A 16,639-nucleotide genomic window follows, 5' to 3' on the forward strand; every position below is an offset into this window, starting at 1 on the left:
AATACTTATTTATTAATTATCTATTCATTCATTCTTTTTGGTACTTTGAGCTTCTTTTTTCCTTCTTTGGGTATAAGTGGAGGCCTAGTTACTAGCCAGTGGCCACAATACAGTCTGTGTGGGCCTGACACACACGGGCTTGCAAATGTGATTATATCACAGAAAAAGATTAAATAGAATTTTTTTTTATCTGCAAGGTATTTGTGAGTAAATGGCCCACCCTGTAAATAATCTGCATCAAGAGCAAAAGTAGAATGCAATATGGAGCGCACCGGCATACATATCTGTGACAGGAACACCAGAGATAAGCTTATGATATGCTGTGAGATTATTGTAATAACCCAGTGTATGAATGGTGAATGACAATAAATAAATACATATGGACCAAAGAGTGAAGATGGAAGAGTGCATAAAATCCACTGATCTATAATTACCGCAATCAATAAATCCATGATTAGAATAAAAACCGGGTCATGATTAGAGATAATAGTAAATCCGAAACATGATCATAGTAATCAACAGGTCAGTGATTAGAAAAGGTAACCAATAAGTGAAAGTGAAAGTATAAAGATGTGAAGATACGGTGGAAAGTACAGGTGGGCATGAGTATGAAATTACAAGTATATAAGAGTAGTGAAAGTTATAAAAACCACAAATCCATGATCACAATAATAGATGGATACATAATTAATGGGACATACCATGACCACAACTAATAATTATCGCAATTAATAGATCCATGATTGTAATGAAAAGGACATACACTCACCTAAAGAATTATTAGGAACACCATACTAATACGGTGTTGGACCCCCTTTTGCCTTCAGAACTGCCTTAATTCTACGTGGCATTGATTCAACAAGGTGCTGATAGCATTCTTTAGAAATGTTGGCCCATATTGATAGGATAGCATCTTGCAGTTGATGGAGATTTGTGGGATGCACATCCAGGGCACGAAGCTCCCGTTCCACCACATCCAAAAGATGCTCTATTGGGTTGAGATCTGGTGACTGTGGGGGCCATTTTAGTACAGTGAACTCATTGTCATGTTCAAGAAACCAATTTGAAATGATTCGAGCTTTGTGACATGGTGCATTAACCTGCTGGAAGTAGCCATCAGAGGATGGGTATATGGTGGTCATGAAGGGATGGACATGGTCAGAAACAATGCTCAGGTAGCCCGTGGCATTTAAACGATGCCCAATTGGCACTTAGGGGCCTAAAGTGTGCCCAGAAAACATCCCCCACACCATTACACCACCACCACCAGCCTGCACAGTGGTAACAAGTCATGATGGATACATGTTCTTATTCTGTGTACGCCAAATTCGGACTCTACTATTTGATTGTCTCAACAGAAATCGAGACTCATCAGACCAGGCAACATTTTTCCAGTCTTCAACAGTCCAATTTTGGTGAGCTCGTGCAAATTGTAGCCTCTTTTTCCTATTTGTAGTGGAGATGAGTGGTACCCGGTGGGGTCTTCTGCTGTTGTAGCCCATCCGCCTCAAGGTTGTGCGTGTTGTGGCTTCACAAATGCTTTGCTGCATACCTCGGTTGTAACGAGTGGTTATTTCAGTCAACGTTGCTCTTCTATCAGCTTGAATCAGTCGGCCCATTCTCCTCTGACCTCTAGCATCAACAAGGCATTTTCGCCCACAGGACTGCCGCATACTGGATGTTTTTCCCTTTTCACACCATTCTTTGTAAACCCTAGAAATGGTTGTGCGTGAAAATCCCAGTAACTGAGCAGATTGTGAAATACTCAGACCGGCCCGTCTGGCACCAACAACCATGCCACGCTCAAAATTGCTTAAATCTCCTTTCTTTCCCATTCTGACATTCAGTTTGGAGTTCAGGAGATTGTCTTGACCAGGACCACCCTCCTAAATGCATTGAAGCAACTGCCATGTGATTGGTTGACTAGATAATTGCATTAATAAGAAATAGAACAGGTGTTCCTAATAATTCTTTAGGTGAGTGTACATGTGATGGTGCGAATAGGTGAAAAAATCTTGAAAAATGATGAAAAAAATAAAAATGATGAATAATAATGGTACTGGACTAAGGCCAGTGATTCATGGTTGGCGTGGCCAAAAAACTAATAATGACAAAAGTGCGGTAGTGAATGGATGTATAAACCTACAATGATATAAAAATCAAGAGATCATGATATTAATAAATTAAAATGCACAATTGCTACACACAGTGTGCATTATATTCATAATAGACAATACGCAAAAAAATAATAAAAATGAACACCATAGAAATATATATAAATGATGCGTGAGATAATAATGTAGAATTGAGGGTGAGGCGTGATAATGATGAACAAAAAAATAGTATGTCGGGCGCATCATGACAACATGTCACCGTAAATGATAGCAATATAACGTCATGACAATTTGTCACTGTAAATAACAGCAATATAACAGAAGCTCCAATGATAAAAACACGGCCAGAAAGAAAATCCAACGCAGTAATGAAAGGATGTGATGTCCTGCAAGAAAATGATGAAAGCTGGAAAAGGAGACAAAATTACAGAAAATCAATAAAGATTAGAAATTAATAACACACAAACTGTTAAAAGAAATAGTGGGATCCACAGTTGTGGGCCCAGCGGCTACAGAAAAGCAGAGAATCCCAAATTGTCATTAAGGCCCCTGGGACGTAAAGTCCCCAGGGTCCAGATCCACCGGCTCTCTCATTGAGCCAGCCTCTTGGATACATTTCCCGCACGTAAATCCACCTGGATACAATCAATCCCCTTCACCCTGAGGAGTCTCGGGTTGCATGAATGGAATTCTTTAAAATGCCTCGCAATGGGTTTAAGAACTTCAGCTTCCTTCAACTCTTGTGCATTCAAAATGTCTCTCACGTGCTCCCTCACACGGACCCTTAGCTCACGTGTTGTTAAGCCCACATAAATCTTGGGGCATGGGCACTGGGCATAATATACCACTCGTGTGCTGGAGCACGTGAGAGATTGATTAATCTTGAACACCCTGGTTCCAGCAGAGTCCACAAAATCGAAGGAGCGCTCCATATTAGGACATGCGGCACATCTGCCGCATGGTCTGAAGCCAGTCTTAGGACCACCCTGTCCCGCAAACAAAAGGGGGGAACTGGTTGGAGATATCCTCTAACCAGATTGTCTCGCAGGGTGTTAGCCCTGCGTGCTGTGACCAAAGGTCGTGTTGGTAAAAGTTTTTCCAAAACTGGATCAGTCAATAGAATGGACCAATGTGAGGCCAGACAGTTTCTCATTTCATCCCAATAGGAGTGGTATTTGCTTATGAATCTGATCTTATTATCAGACACCCTATCTCCCTTGATTTGTAAAAGTTGGGACTGTCTGTCACGGAAGGTGTACAGCAAACTAGAAGACACAAAAGGAAGATCCGACTGACTGGATCCAAAACTAAGGAACCAAAGGGATAGCCCTGCAACAGACCTGGCTCTCTCCCTAACTGCTCAGCCTATGCAAAATTCTCAATGGTAGAAGATCGCATATCCTCGTACCTCGACTGTATAACCCCTGAACACCCTATAATAGTGAGGGGACACGACCACCGGCTCCCTACACTTGATACGGAGGGAGTCAGGGTCACCTGGATCCAGCAAACAGGAAAATACAAATGAATGAACAAAACTTATCTGTAGAAGACTCAGTAGTAGCATCCAGCATGCATACACTCCAGGAAGTTGTATAAACCGCAAAGTGAAGCAGTATGGGAAGGGATTTAAAGGGATGCAATCAGTGCAACTACATGACAGCTGAGAGAGGCTAACGAGATGAGAAAATGAAAGCAAAACAAAAGGAACCTCAAGGAGGAGGTTCTGAAGGACGTCTGTCAGAGCTTCTCAGATGTCCGGTGGTGACAGTACCCCTCCTTCTACGAGTGGACTCCGGACACTCAGAGCCCACCTTCTCAGGATAGGACCAATGGAAAGCCCTGATGAGACGAGTGGCCTTAATGTCCGTCACTGGGACCCACATCCTCTCCTCAGGACCATAACCCTCCCAATGAACGAGGTACTGGAGAGAACCGCGGACAACACGAGAATCCACAATCCTAGAAATTCAAACCTGAAATTCAAGATTACCATCAACCACAATCGGAGGAGGAGGCAAAAACGAGGGTACAATGGGTTGGACATAAGGTTTTAATAAGGACTTATGAAAAAATTTATGGATCTTCCAAGTCTGAGGAAGATCAAGACGGTAGGCAACAGGATTGATGACGGACAAGATTTTGTAAGGCCCAATAAACTTAGGACCCAACTTCCAGGAGGGAACCTTCAATTTGATATTCTTAGTAGACAACCACACCAGATCACCAACATTCAGGTCCGGACCAGGCACACGTCTCTTATCCGCCACACGCTTATATCTCTCACTCATGCTCTTTAGATTATCCTGAATCTTTTGCCAAATCGATGACAAAGATGAGGAGAATCTGTCCTCATCAGGCAAACCAGAAGACCCCTCTCCAGAGAATGTCCCAAACTGCGGATGAAACCCATATGCACCAAAAAATGGTGACTTATCAGAGGACTCCTGACGACGGTTATTTAAAGCAAACTCAGCAAGGGACAGAAAAGAACACCAATCCTCCTGATTCTCCGCCACAAAACAGCGCAGATATGTCTCCAGATTCTGATTCACGCGCTCTGTCTGACCATTCGACTGAGGGTGGAAAGCAGAAGAGAATGACAACCGAACCCCCAAGCGAGAACAGAAAGCCTTCCAGAATCTGGAAACAAACTGTGTGCCCCTATCAGAGACTATGTCTGAAGGAATACCATGCAATTTGACAATGTGATCAATAAATGCCTGCGCCAGCGTCTTACCATTGGGCAAGCCAGAAAAAGGAATGAAATGCACCATTTTGCTAAAACGGTCCACCACCACCAGAATCACAGTCTTCCCCGAGGAACGAGGCAGGTCCGTAATGAAGTCCATGGACAGATGTGTCCAAGGACGGGAAGGAATGGGTAACGGAAGGAGAGGACCTGATGGCCGTGAATGAGGGACTTTGGCACGAGCGCAGGTCTCGCAGGCTGCCACAAAACCCTCAACCGACTTACGAAGCGCCGGCCACCAGAATCTCCGAGCTATGAGATCCACTGTGGCTCTTGCCCCCGGGTGCCCAGCAAGGACAGCATCGTGGTGCTCCTTAAAAATCTTGTGTCTTAAAGCGAGAGCACAAGCAACTTCCCAGGAGGACAAAGATCAGGAGCCTCTGACTGGGCTACCTGAACCTCTGCCTCCAATTCAGGATATAGAGCACAGACCACCACACCTTCAGCCAAAATGGGACCCGGGTCTTCAAAATTCCCACCTCCCGGAAAACAACGTGACAGGGCATCCGCCTTCACATTCTTAACCCCAGGGCGGAAGGTGACAACAAAATTAAACCTTGAAAAGAACAAAGACCATCTGGCCTGTCTCGGGTTCAGACGCTTGGCTGACTCCAAGTAGGCCAGATTCTTATGGTCAGTAAACACGGTAATAGGGTGTCTGGCTCCCTCTAGCCAATGGCGCCATTCCTCAAAAGCTAACTTGATGACCAACAACTCCCTATCTCCCACATTGTAATTTCTCTCTGCGGAGGAGAGTTTCTTCGAGAAAAAGGCACACGGTCGCCATTTGGCAGGAGAGGGACCCTGAGACAAGACCGCACCCACACCCACCTCAGAAGCATCAACCTCAACTATGAAGGGTAGAGAAATATCAGGTTGTACCAAGATGGGAGCGGAAGCAAAACTCTCCTTGATATTAGAAAAGGCCTTACGCGCCTCTACCGACCAGGAGGAAAAATCTACCCCCCTTCTAGTCATATCAGTGAGTGGTTTAACAACAGAGGAATAATTCAAAATTAACTTCCTGTAATAATTGGCAAAACCCAGAAAACGCATCAGCGCCTTCTGATTCTCAGGAAGCTCCCACTCAAGCACAGCGCGGACCTTCTCAGGGTCCATGCGAAAACCAGAAGCGGAGAGAAGAAACCCCAGAAATTGAATTTCTGGAACCGCAAACACACATTTTTCCAGTTTAGCGTACAATTTATTCTCCCACAGGATGAGCAAGACCTGACGTAAATGTTCCTTATGAGTTTTGAAATCAGGAGAAAAAATCAAAATGTCATCCAGATACACTAATACAAATTTCCCCATTAAATGATAAAAAATGCTGTTCACAAAATGCTGAAAGACGGCTGGAGCATTCATCAAACCAAAAGGCATAACCAAATTCTCAAAATGGCCCTCAGGGGTATTGAAGGCCGTCTTCCATTCGTCTCCTTCTCTGACCCTGACCAGGTTGTATGCCCCTCTTAGATCCAATTTGGAAAAAACTTTAGCCCCCACAATCTGGTTAAACAGGTCCGGGATCAGAGGAAGCGGATAAGGGTCACGAATTGTGATACTGTTCAGCTCCCTGAAATCCAGACATGGTCTTAAAGAACCATCTTTTTTCTTAACAAAGAAAAAACCAGCGGCAACAGGTGACTTCGAGGGTCGTATGTGTCCCTTTCTCAGACTCTCAGAGATTTAAGCACGCATAGCGACCCTTTCAGGTTGGGAGAGATTGTATAAACGAGATTTAGGCAGCTTGGCGCCTGGGGTGAGATTAATAGGGCAATCGTACTTCCTGTGAGGGGGCAATTCCTGAACACCACTCTCAGAAAACACATCCAAAAATTCAGAGAGAAAAGATGGTACAGTCTTAGTAGAAACCTCTGAAACAAATGTCGTGAGGCAATTCTCTCTGCAAAAGTCACTCCAACCATTTATTTGCCTCGCTTGCCAATCAATGGTGGGGTTATGTTTAGTGAGCCAGGGTAGCCCCAACACTAGAGGAGTAGGCAACCCGTTTAGGACGAAACATGACACATCCTCAACATGAGTATCACTCACAATCAAACGGATATTGTGAACTATGCCCTTTAACGATTTCTGAGAAAGTGGAACGGAATCAATAGCAAAAACAGGTATATCCTTTCCCAAAGTGCATACCTGGAAACCATGAGTTATAGCAAATTGATTATCAATAAGATTGACAGCTGCTCCACTATCTACAAAAATCTCACAAAAAAATATTCTTGCTCTCTAGCGGCACCCTGGCAGGTAGGACAAAACGGGAACTACAAGCAAACGGAAAACCTTCAATTTCCGCATCAACCTTGCCAATAGTAACAGATGGAACGTTTTAGAGGATCTTTTTCTTTTTGTTTCTTTACTCTCAAAAAACTGCCTGAATCTCCTAGAGGGACAAACATTTGCCAAATGATTTATACCTCCACAACAGAAACAAACCTTCCCATGAGAGCTGAATCCTCTATTGTCAGAGGCAAGCAAACCCAGCTGCATGGGCCCCTGCTCAGAAGGGATTGAGAACGACTGAGACCCCTGTGCACTGAATGAGACCGCCGCACTGTCCTTGGACTGAGTATGACAGGAAGGAGTGATCTCTCCTCTCTCTCTAAGACGCCTGTCAATACGAACGGCCCGAGACATGGCAGAATCCAAGGAGGTAGGTCTCTCATGAAAGGCAAATGCATCTTTCAATCCCTCTGAAAGACCATGGCAAAATTGACTTCGGAGTGCAGCATCATTCCAACCAGTATCAGCTGCCCATCTCCGAAATTCTGAGCAGTATATCTCTGCGGATTGTTTACCCTGGCATAAAAGACGTAGTCTAGACTCAGCCAGAGCAATACGATCCGGATCATCATATAGCTGACCCAGGGCTAAAAAAAATTAATCCACTGAACGGAGGGGCCGTGCCCCCACCTGCAGCGAAAAAGCCCAAGACTGAGCGTTATCCCTGAGCAGCGAGATGATGATCCCCACCCTCCGCTCCTCATCACCAGAGGAATGGGGAAGTAAGCGAAAATGGAGTTTGCAAGCCTCTCTAAAACGAACAAAATTCTCACTACCCCCGGAGAACGTATCCAGAAGTGAGATCTTAGGCTCAGAACAAACTCCATGAACGCAAGCAGAAACGGTCACCTCAAACTGAGAGACAGTTTTCCGGAGATCTTTTACCTCCAGTGAAAGACCCTGCATGCGGTCAATCAAGGTTGAAACCGGATTCATGCTTAAGACGGTTTTGGCGGTTTATAATGTCACGGAAGGTGTACAGCAAACTAGAAGACACAAAAGGAAGATCCGACTGACTGGATCCAAAACTAAGGAACCAAAGGGATAGCCCTGCAACAGACCTGGCTCTCTCCCTAACTGCTCAGCCTATGCAAAATTCTCAATGGTAGAAGATCGCATATCCTCGTACCTCGACTTTATAACCCCTGAACACCCTATAATAGTGAGGGGACACGACCACCGGCTCCCTACACTTGATACGGAGGGAGTCAGGGTCACCTGGATCCAGCAAACAGGAAAATACAAATGAATGAACAAAACTTATCTGTAGAAGACTCAGTAGTAGCATCCAGCATGCATACACTCCAGGAAGTTGTATAAACCGCAAAGTGAAGCAGTATGGGAAGGGATTTAAAGGGATGCAATCAGTGCAACTACATGACAGCTGAGAGAGGCTAACGAGATGAGAAAATGAAAGCAAAACAAAAGGAACCCCAAGGAGGAGGTTCTGAAGGACGTCTGTCAGAGCTTCTCAGATGTCTGGTGGTGACACTGTCCCTGGGTCTTAGCCCGCCAGTAAGCCTTTTTGATGGATCGGTGGCTATAACCTCTCCTGAGGAACCGATCCCTCAGATCACTGGCCTGTCTTTCAAAAGTCGCATCGTCGGAACATATCCGGCGGATGCGTAGAAATTGGCCAATGGGAATTGCGGAGATGGTATTCTTGGGATGTAAAGAGGTTGCATGCAAGTAGGCATTGACAGCTGTTTCCTTGCGGAAAACATCAGTCCTGAGGTGTCCGCCAATATCCCTGAATATGGATACATCCAGAAAGTCCACCCTATATTTATGGTATGTATAGGTTAATTTGATATTTCTGGAGTTGGTGTTGAGTAGCTTGAAAAATCCATGAAGTTGTTCCTCAGTTCCCTGCCAGATCAAGAAGACGTCGTCTATGTACCGCACCCATAAAATGGCGCGGTCCATGACGACGTGTCTGTCTGACAGGAATAGGTCCCTTTCCCACAGCCCCAGGAACAGGTTGGCGTACACAGGCGCACAGGCTGCCCCCATTGCTGTCCCCTGGAGCTGCAGGAAAAAGGACCCGTTGAAGGAGAAAAAATTCCTTGTGAGTACAAATTTAAGAAGTTGTAATAGGAATGTGGAAAAATCCCTAGGTAGGTTGCTGGCAGAGAGAAAAAACTCTACTGCCCTCAAACCGTCCACATGTTGAATACTAGTGTAGAGGGATTCTACATCACACGTTACCATGATGTTGTCATCGTCAAGGATAATCCCCTGTATCCTCTGCAGGAAATCAGAGATATCCTTGACGTAGGATGGTAAGGTTTCCACAATCGGTTTTAAATGGAAATCAAGTAGTTTACAAATACTTTCCACCATGCTGTTACACCCAGAAATAATGGGCCTACCTGGAGGTACAGATGCATTCTTATGGACCTTAGGTAAAAGGTACAAAGTAGCGATAGATGGTTCCTGGATAATAAGGGCTTCATACAGCTGTTTGGAGATGATGTTCTTCTCCAAACCAGTATCCAGGATTTTCAATAATTCACCTCTAAAGGAAATGGAGGGGTTAAAAGTTAGTTTCTGGTAGCAAATGGGATCATTAAGCTGTCGATATGCCTCTGCTAGATACATATTCCGGGGCCAGACCACCAAATTTCCCCCCTTGTCAGCCGGTTTATAAATCACATCTTTAATGTTTTTCAATCTATCAAGGCTGAGCCGTTGGTCCCTATGGAGATTGTCATGTCGTACTGACGTGGGTATTTGTTTAAAGTCCCTGCTAACCGTCTTGACAAAAAGATCTATCGCCGGACACAAAGACAGGGGGGAAATTTCGTGGACTTTTTTCTAATCTCCGATGGTATCATATTGGTGACATTGGTAGTCGGTCCCTCCTGTTCTGCTAATAAGTCCTCCAACACGCGGAGAGCACGCTGCTCATACCTCGGTGTTGAGGACCCCGACGGAATCACCTCTAGCATGCCACCTCTTCATCATCAAGGAACGCCCAAAGAGGTGCAGATCCTTGATGGCGGTGAAGCAGGCGAAACCACAGCTAGGTGCATACGACAGACTTTTCTCTGCTCCATCTTTCTCTTATTGCGGGTCAGGCGGGTAGGATTAGTGTCCTGTGACTGGGAGTCTCCAGCAGATGATACAGAGGATACCGAAGAGGATCTACTGCGGGCCCTGCTCTTATTTCTATGATTGTGAAGTTCTCTATTTTTCCATTTATAGACACGGTTTTGTTGTGAGTCGTTACTGTCCCTAGAGAACTTCTGAATTTTTGCTTCCTGGATCTCTTTTTCCCAAATTGGGTATTTTGTATCTAATTGCTCTTCGAAGTTTTTCAGATTTTCTGTACTACAATTACTGGACAGACATGCTTGCAGTGAATCAATTTCACTATCCATTTGCTCCAGACTCTTTTTATTGTGACCAATCAGAAGCTCAATGAATTTAAATGGCAAATCTCCTCCCATTTAGAGGCAAACGTGTCATCCTCTATGGGGAAAGAGGGAAAGACCTGTATCCTTAGGCCACGTGGTATAAGACCTCTCTGGAGATATTTTTCCAGAAAGGCCTTATTCCACCACGTGCGTGCTCTTTTATGTAGCAATTGTTGTAATGAATTCTGGATCTCTTTAGTTGTGCTGCCGCTGGGACCACCCACTGCTCCTTCGTCCTTGAAGACGGCATCGAGTTGGGAAAGCCAGGACAATTCTCTGGCCCTGTAATCCATGGTGGTCGTTCAGGTCAGGAAATCTGTGAAAATACACAGTACACAATTAGTCAGAAAGAAAAGGGGAGACCCCGGGTGTCCCAAAAACGGATGGAGGACGATGCCTACCCAATGTAAACGCGATGGGGCACCCGTAAAGAGGTAACTCGGTACAAGCTCCGAGTGCAATAATCAAAGAAGGAAAAAAGAAGCTCAAAGTACCAAAAAGAATGAATGAATGAATAGATAATTAATAAATAAGTATTTTATTAAATTGTATCAAAACATAGTTAAAAATACATACAGGTGATGCCATGAACATGGTGGTGGGAGCAGGGAAGAGGAGAGAACAGGCGCCACCCTGGGAGAACACACAGGTCACAAAGTACATAGTACAAATGAGTAATGGTCATGGGAAAATACTGGATACAATGATAAGCCCATAGACCAAATGTGAAAAGAAGTAAAAAATATATAGGGTAAGGAAAGGTCAATGAGAAAAACAACCACGGCTGTAATACATAGTATGCTGAACAGGAAAATAATAAATGGCCAGCAACTGAAATGAAAAAGCCAGGTGTGAAGTCTCAACACCGGCAACGCTGGGCTGTGGGAGCAGGACTATGACCTTAAGCTTACCTAAAGTGGACCTTGTGTGAACTGACAACCCAGGATGGCGCTACCCCAACGCGCGTTTCGGCGTGCCTTCGTCAGGGGGTAACGCCATCACTGTGAACCAGATATTTGAAGTCTCCTTAGACCAATGGGGAAACAGTACTTACTCGTCCCCAGGTGTGCTTGCTGACTGGCGCGCGAAAATCTAACACAGACACATCCGGCTACCCCGCGGCCGGCGTCCCGCCGGCACGCCCCCTCACGTGACAAAGTCACCTGATCGGGCGGCAATGATGTAAGGACGCTCGGGCACAGGGTGCCGGAGAGGGTGCCGGATGACGCGCGCACGCATCACAGAAGGGGAGGAGAAGCAGAACGTCAATATGGCAAAATACAAACCCCAGCCATGAAGTAAATAATCTGCATCAAGAGCAAAAGTAGAATACAATATGGAGCGCACCGGCATACATATCTGTGACAGGAACACAAGAGATAAGCTAATCATATGCTGTGAGATTATTGTAATAACCCAGTGTATGAATGGTGAATGACAATAAATAAATACATATGGACCAAAGAGTGAAGATGGAAGAGTGCATAAAATCCACTGATCTATAATTACCGCAATCAATAAATCCATGATTAGAATAAAAACCGGGTCATGATTAGAGATAATAGTAAATCCGAAACATGATCATAGTAATCAACAGGTCAGTGATTAGAAAAAGTAACCAATAAGTGAAAGTGAAAGTATAAAGATGTGAAGATACGGTGGAAAGTACAGGTGGGCATGAGTATAAAATTACAAGTATATAAGAGTAGTGAAAGTTATAAAAACCACAAATCCATGATCACAATAATAGATGGATACATAATTAATGGGACATACCATGACCACAACTAATAATTATCGCAATCAATAGATCCATGATTGTAATGAAAAGGACATACATGTGATGGCGCGAATAGGTGAAAAAATCTTGAAAAATGATGAAAAAAATAAAAATGATGAATAATAATGGTACTGGACTAAGGCCAGTGATCCATGGTTGGCGTGGCCAAAAAAATAATAATGACAAAAGTGCGTTAGTGAATGGATGTATAAACCTACAATGATATAAAAATCAAGAGATCATGATATTAATAAATTAAAATGCACAATTGCTACACACAGTGTGCATTATATTCATAATAGACAATATGCAAAAAAATAATAAAAATGAACACCATGGAAATATATATATATGATGCGCGAGATAATAATGTAGAATTGAGGGTGAGGCGTGATAATGATGAACAAAAAAATAGTATGTCGGGCGCATCATGACAACATGTCACCGTAAATGATAGCAATATAACGTCATGACAATTTGTCACTGTAAATAACAGCAATATAACAGAAGCTCCAATGATGAAAACACGGCCAGAAAGAAAATCCAACGCAGTAATGGAAGGATGTGATGTCCTGCAAGAAAATGATGAAAGCTGGAAAAGGAGACAAAATTACAGAAAATCAATAAAGATTGGAAATTTATAACACACAAACTGTTAAAAGAAATAGTGGGCTCCACAGTTGTGGGCCCAGCGGCTACAGAAAAGCAGAGAATCCCAAATTGTCATTAAGGCCCCTGGGACGTAAAGTCCCCAGGGTCCAGATCCACCGGCTCTCTCGTTGAGCCAGCCTCTTGGATACATTTCCCGCACGTAAATCCACCTGGATACAATCAATCTCCTTCACCCTGAGGAGTCTCGGGTTGCATGAATGGAACTCCTTAAAATGCCTCGCAATGGGTTTAAGAACTTCAGCTTCCTTCAACTCTTGTGCATTCAAAATGTCCCTCACGTGCTCCCTCACACGGACCCTTAGCTCACGTGTTGTTAAGCCCACATAAATCTTGGGGCATGGGCACTGGGCATAATATACCACTCGTGTGCTGGAGCACGTGAGAGATTGATTAATCTTGAACACCCTGGTTCCAGCGGATTCCACAAAATCGAAGGAGCGCTCCATATTAGGACATGCGGCACATCTGCCGCATGGTCTGAAGCCAGTCTTAGGACCACCCTGTCCCGCAAACAAAAGGGGGGGAACTGGTTGGAGATATCCTCTAGCCAGATTGTCTCGCAGGGTGTTAGCCATACGTGCTGTGACCAAAGGTCGTGTTGGTAAAAGTTTTTCCAAAACTGGATCAGTCAATAGAATGGACCAATGTGAGGCCAGACAGTTTCTCATTTCATCCCAATAGGAGTGGTATTTGCTTATGAATCTGATCTTATTATCAGACACCCTATCTCCCTTGATTTGTAAAAGTTGGGACTGTCCCTGGGTCTTAGCCCGCCAGTAAGCCTTTTTCGATGGATCGTTGGCTATAACCTCTCCTGAGGAACCGATCCCTCAGATCACTGGCCTGTCTTTCAAAAGTCGCATCGTCTGAACATATCCGGCGGATGCGTAGAAATTGGCCAATGGGAATTGTGGAGATGGTATTCTTGGGATGTAAAGAGGTTGCATGCAAGTAGGCATTGACAGCTGTTTCCTTGCGGAAAACATCAGTCCTGAGGTGTCCGCCAATATCCCTGAATATGGATACATCCAGAAAGTCCACCCTATATTTATGGTATGTATAGGTTAATTTGATATTTCTGGAGTTGATGTTGAGTAGCTTGAAAAATCCATGAAGTTGTTCCTCAGTTCCCTGCCAGATCAAGAAGACGTCGTCTATGTACCGCGACGTGTCTGTCTGACAGGAATAAGTCCCTTTCCCACAGCCCCAGGAACAGGTTGGCGTACGCAGGCGCACAGGCCGCCCCCATTGCTGTCCCCTGGAGCTGCAGGAAAAAGGACCCGTTGAAGGAGAAAAAATTCCTTGTGAGTACAAATTTAAGAAGTTGTAATAGGAATGTGGAAAAATCCCTAGGTAGGTTGCTGGCAGAGAGAAAAAACTCTACTGCCCTCAAACCGTCCACATGTTGAATACTAGTGTAGAGGGATTCTACATCACACGTTACCATGATGTTGTCATCGTCAAGGATAATCCCCTGTATCCTCTGCAGGAAATCAGAGGTATCCCTGACGTAGGATGGTAAGGTTTCCACAATCGGTTTTAAATGGAAATCAAGTAGTTTACAAATACTTTCCACCATGCTGTTACACCCAGAAATAATGGGCCTACCTGGAGGTACAGATGCATTCTTATGGACCTTAGGTAAAAGGTACAAAGTAGGGATAGATGGTTCCTGGATAATAAGGGCTTCATACAGCTGTTTGGAGATGATGTTCTTCTCCAAACCAGTATCCAGGGTTTTCAATAATTCACCTATAAAAGGAAATGGAGGGGTTAAAAGTTAGTTTCTGGTAGCAAATGGGATCATTAAGCTGTCGATATGCCTCTGCTAGATACATATTCCGGGGCCAGACCACCAAATTTCACCCCTTGTCAGACGGTTTATAAATCACATCTTTAATGTTTTTCAATCTATCAAGGCTGAGCCGTTGGTCCATATGGAGATTGTCATGTCGTACTGACGTGGGTATTTGTTTAAAGTCCCTGCTAACCGTCTTGACAAAAAGATCTATCGCCGGACACAAAGACAGGGGGGGAAATTTCGTGGACTTTTTTCTAATCTCCGATGGTATCATATTGGTGACATTGGTAGTCGGTCCCTCCTGTTCTGCTAATAAGTCCTCCAACACGCGGAGAGCACGCTGCTCATCCTCACTGTTGAGGACCCTGACGGAATCACCTCTTGCATGCTACCTCTTCATCATCAAGGAACGCCCACCATGCGGTAATTATGGATCAGTGGATTTTATGCACTCTTCCATCTTCACTCTTTGGTCCATATGTATTTATTTATTGTCATTCACCATTCATACACTGGGTTATTACAATAATCTCACAGCATATGATAAGCTTATCTCTGGTGTTCCTGTCACAGATATGTATGCCGGTGCGCTCCATATTGTATTCTACTTTTGCTCTTGATGCAGATTATTTGTATTTTGGGTTTGTATTTTGCCATATTGACGTTCTGCTTCTCCTCCCCTTCTGTGATGCGTGCGCGCGTTATCCGGCACCGCCTCCGGCACCCTGCGCCCGAGGGTCCTTACATCATTGCCGCCCGATCAGGTGACTTTGTCAAGTAAGGTGGGCGTGCCGGCGGGACGCCGGCCGCGGGGTAGCCGGATGTGTCTGTGTTAGATTTTCGAGCGCCAGTCAGCAAGCACACCTGGGGACGAGTAAGTACTGTTTCCCCATTGGTCTAAGGAGACTTCAAATATCTGGTTCACAGTGATGGCGTTACCCCCTGACGAAGGCACGCCGAAACGCGCGTTGGGGTAGCGCCATCCTGGGTTGTCAGTTCACACAAGGTCCACTTTAGGTAAGCTTAAGGTCATTGTCCTGCTCCCACGGCCCAGCGTTGCCGGTGTTGCGACTTCACACCTGGCTTTTTCATTTCAGTTGCTGGCCATTTATTATTTTCCTGTTCAGCATACTATGTATTACAGCCGTGGTTGTTTTTCTCATTGACCTTTCCTAACCCTATATATTTTTAACATTTTTTCACATTTGGTCTATGGGCTGATCATTGTATCCAGTATTTTCCCATGACCATTACTCATTTGTACTATGTACTTTGTGACCTGTGTGTTCTCCAAGGGTGGCGCCTGTTCTCTCCTCTTCCCTGCTCCCACCACCATGTTCATGGCATCACCTGTATGTATTTTTAACTATGTTTTGATACAATTTAATAAAATACTTATTTATTAATTATCTATTCATTCATTCATTCTTTTTGGTACTTTGAGCTTCTTTTTTCCTTCTTTGATTATTGCACTCGGAGCTTGTACCGAGTTACCTCTTTACGGGTGCCCCATCGCGTTTACATTGGTTAGGCATTGTCCTCCATCCGTTTTTGGGACACTCGGGGTCTCCCCTTTTCTCTCCACTTATACCGTTACAGGGTGTCACTCACTCACAAATACCTCGCAGATAAAAAAAAATTATATTTAATATTTTTCTGTGATCTAATCACATTTGCAAGGCCGTGTGTGTCAGGCCCACACAGACTGTATTGTGGCCACTGGCTAGTGGCTAGGCCTCCACTTATACCGTTACAGGGTGTCACTCACTCACAAATACCTTGCAGATAAATAAAAATTAT

This window comes from Bufo bufo, chromosome 5 (assembly GCF_905171765.1).
Source record: "Bufo bufo chromosome 5, aBufBuf1.1, whole genome shotgun sequence".
NCBI lineage: Eukaryota > Metazoa > Chordata > Amphibia > Anura > Bufonidae > Bufo > Bufo bufo.